This window comes from Atta colombica, unplaced genomic scaffold (genome assembly GCF_001594045.1).
Source record: "Atta colombica isolate Treedump-2 unplaced genomic scaffold, Acol1.0 scaffold126, whole genome shotgun sequence".
In the NCBI taxonomy this organism is placed as follows: Eukaryota; Metazoa; Arthropoda; class Insecta; order Hymenoptera; family Formicidae; genus Atta; species Atta colombica.
Window position 1 is genome coordinate 2,737,545 of NW_017259213.1, and position 4,308 is coordinate 2,741,852.

At 34.0% G+C, this 4,308-nt stretch overlaps 1 protein-coding gene across 10 annotated transcripts in view; it reads left to right on the plus strand.

Annotated features, from left to right (window-relative positions):
* The window catches only part of LOC108695203 (dystrophin, isoforms A/C/F/G/H), a 469,808-nt gene that overhangs the window by 71,219 nt on the left and 394,281 nt on the right, over nucleotides 1-4,308 (plus strand). The window lies entirely within an intron of this gene.

A 4,308-nucleotide genomic window follows, 5' to 3' on the forward strand; every position in this document is an offset into this window, starting at 1 on the left:
AGAATTATTATATTAAGAATTATTTTTATATATAGTTTTGTCTTATATATTTATTGATATTTGGTAAAAGAAAAAGAAATAACAACAATCACATCGTTTGGCGTTTTATCATAGATGCAAAAGTCAGTAATCTCCATATTTTATGAAAGTTACTGTGAAAGTAATATCATCTTGTAATATCGATTTTAATATAAGTTCCTGTGTAAAACATTTGGAAGGAATACAGTCATTGGAATATTGAAAAAATATGTACTTTTAGCATATACGCTTTTGTATACGACTGTCCAGTTTTTGTTCGCTGTCCCAGCAATACATTTGTATGAGCTTTCGCAATATCCCCATTTTGCTTTGCAAATGTAGCTGCCAACAAACCGAGTATTTTCCATTGACGTATGTCACTTGTTGAAAGTACAACTTTACCTTACGTATAGGATGGCAAATATTCCTTGTTGCTTTTTCAAATAGCCGCGTATTTATTATTTGTATAGATTACAAATGTACTCTCTAAATTCTTAAGTGGAATCTTATTTTAAAGAGTGAAATATGAAATATCGCTCTTAAAATTCTGTTATTCTTTTTTAAGACTAGCAGAATTTGTTGTCTTTAGAGTGAGATTTCACTTCAAAGAATTCAGAGATTATGTAAAATAAAAACGCAGTCATCATGTTATCACACAAAATGTATTCACCGGTCAGATGTACATTTTGTAGTACATGATGTGTTAATACCTCGTCAATAATAGTCCTGTCAGGGTATGTTACACATGAGATCCTTGTAGCGCTGTACCGGAAACCCCAGAGATACCGTCACCGAAATCTCGTGTTACGTTAGTATTCATGAGCGGGAGTGGTTTACCGTACGCGTAGCGTCTGAGTAGCTATTCGGTCACTATTTTGACATAGACCAGCACTTTGTTTTACGATAGAAAATAGAATTGACTACGAGAATAAATGTTACTAACATAGTCGAAATTCTCGCGCGTATTCTCTCGTTAAAGTGTAATATGATGTCGTAGCTTTGTAACAATGCATTAGGAACGTAGAAGTACCGATAGAGGTAAATTATGTTGCACTTTCAGCATTAGTGCATTAATATTCAGAAGGTTTCTGCCAGATTAAAGCGAATGAGGAATGCCTAGTGTCAGTGTTGTTAATCGACTGTAAGCACTTTGCACCAGGATCGTTTCTGGTGGAAGCACTTGCAAATCGAATCCACTATAGTCTGCCGAATAAATGCTTAATGGTTTGTCTAGGAAACGGAAATTAATTACGTTAACATCAGATCTCTGATGAAATGATTTGATATCTTGAGATTAATTGCTCATTCATTTGCGACTACAATGATTACACGAATTTCTCCTCGATGCAGAACATACATTTTGATTAACTAGCTCGTCTGCCTTTCTGCCTTCCTCATTATATTCACGTTAGTATGATTATTTCTACACAATATGTATCTGTTTAATATCTATACAGTATTTCTGCGTCAATGTTTGCAATTATCTCGAATTGCAATCAAATCAGTTTTTTAATTAGTTCTTCTGTTAGCTATTTGACGGTAGTCATCTACTAAAATTTTATTTTGAAATCTTATTTGAAATATTTGATTTAAATGTTTTAAGCTTTATGATATGAGGAAGCAAATATTACGTTAATCTTTATAAATACAAAATTTGTTATGTCTCGTGTGTTATATATAGTTCCGGAAATTGTAACAAAATCAAGAAGATGATTTTTTTATGTAAAAGTAAGACGAAAATGTAGAATAAAATTTTTCCGTTTCGATACTTTTAACAATTTGTCAATTAATAAAATAAATACATCATTGAAACTTATTGCATTATTTTAAATTATATCAAATCTAGACTGATATAGAAATGAATATCAGGGAATCAAGCAAATTGTGATTAGTCAAGTGCATCATATTTAACGAATATTCAAATAACGAATTAAGCTTGATTTTTTAAATAGAGCTCTATATGAAAAAATTTTATTCTATATTTTTGATATTACTTACTTTTATATAGGAATCATTTTCTCTCCAGTTGTACCAAGACTTCCAGAGTATTCTGTATATATTGTACACATTGGATTATTATCTTTTGCGCGAATATTGAAGAGATGAACGTTCTCTCCGTGCAGATATAGCATGCGTTTTATGAATTACACATAGTGATAAGTCCCCAAAAAAGGGTCGGTATGGATCATCGAAGTGGCTGTATCTTGGTGTCAGGAACCGGAGTCAGGGATGTTGGCTGACATTGACCGCGGGAGCAACCCCCGCTCGAGCTTTTCGCTGGCGCGTGGAAACGGCGCTTGCGCTTCATAGACACTCTCGCGCGGCCGGGTTGCCGAAAGAAGGGGCGACGGGGTAAAACACAGTACTACCCCGGACGATCAAGGGGTAGCGGCGTTAGTCCACGAAGGCTTCCTATTTGCTTCCGTCTTCCTATTTGCTGGGTAGTAAATTCTGCGGTAGTAGTGGGTCAATCCTAGCGAAAAAAGAAGACGGGCACAGCCTCGAACGTATACATATCTCGCGTGTGCCTGTGTATTCGTAATTTTTATCACGAATGAGATATCCTTCGTCGTGCCATTTGACGGATTCAACATTTCGCGTGTCTCTCTCTCGATTGCTGTTGTTACCAGTTACGTATTTCCCTGATAAAGCGTCAATAAAACGACGCAATCGTTTTTGTTACACCGGATTCGTGATTACTTTCTTTTCAGAGTGATAATAAGTGCATCGAAACAAGTACGGGAACCTTTAGTGGAGGATTATGGTTTTATTATAAAATATCTTTGATGTAAGTATCGATTAAGATAAAAAATCAGTATATAGCTATTGGGAATAAACATTTTTTTGTGGAATTCAGTGAGATATTCTTGTGAGGAGGAGCCGGGAAGTTGATCTTGTACGTTGAAAGCCGGTACCTCGTGGTCCGGACAACAAGAGGATACCGGGCTGGAATGCTTCAGGGAAGAAATATGAGTTGTTCTTGTCGGGAATTGTTGAGAGTCCTGAACAACGGCGGCTTTAGTCGTGGATAAACTTAGTTTGATGATGTCTTGTACGCACGCGATACTTCTTTTCCCCTGTAGACGAACTCGCGGTGATATATTCTTGTGAATAGTTTTCTCGCTATTAAAATTAATAAATTTTCAGTATTATATTAAGTTTGTTTTATTAAAATGGATAAATGTTATTGCAATTTGATTAAATTTATTCTTGATGGAGAATTATTTTTTCGATTGCAAATATAGTAGCTTAATTTGCATATAGTTTATTCTTTGATATTATTGTTTTATTAAATTCTCTTTAAATATCTTAAATCTACGAAAACTTTAAATAACTTCTGTATCACATATTTTTTGTGCAATATCTGAATATATTCTTATAATGTTTAAATGTAACAGTTTCCTCTTAAAAAACGAATTAATTTTTTGCATTTATCTCATTATTTTTAGTGTTCCGCCCTTTTTCATCCGCTTTTCTCCGGCCTTCTATGCACGAAGCTGCATATCGGGACATCAGAATAGACGAGAAACTCATATTCGACGATTCGTATGCGCAGCCAGCCATCGAACGTTCGATTAGTCTGCATCCAAGAGACAATAGTTAATCTTTATAGGCGATTTCGGTATGTCGTTGCGCCAAAGTGTCCTCCACCATAGTGCCATTTGGTACTAGCTTGCTCAATTCCCGCCACACAAAAACCGATGCTACTCACAGTGCATATTTTAATGTAATATAGATATGCGGTATATTTGACAAAAGCTTTTCATAAACTCGGTTTCATTTATCAAAGCGGTCATGGTCTAAAGTGAAATTTTTCAAAACATGCATATAGAATTAAAAAAAATATATATTATTTAAAAATATATTATTTAAAAAAAGTATTTCTCAATATTTTTTTTAAGCTAAAGTTGATAAAAATTGAATAAATGAGAATATGGCGCGATACTTAGTGCGCAAAAAAATTGTTTAAAGTAATGCGATTTAAATTATATTTAACTTGTTACAAGCTCGAATGTTTCGGCCTTATTTGGAGCCATCTTCAGCGAGTTCAAAAAAAAGAAATTAATTCTCCACTCTCTCAAATACAGCTTTTATTGTAAGCTCTGCTTTAATAACTCTTTCTACACTTATAATGTTATTAATAAATGTTATTCGCACTTTTAAAATTATTTAATAGCTCATATTATTGATAATGCAATTTGTTAAAAATGATATAATCATAAAGTTCTATAGAGAGAGAGAGAGAGAGAGAGAGAGAGAGAGAGAGAGAGAGAGAGAGAGAGAGAGAGA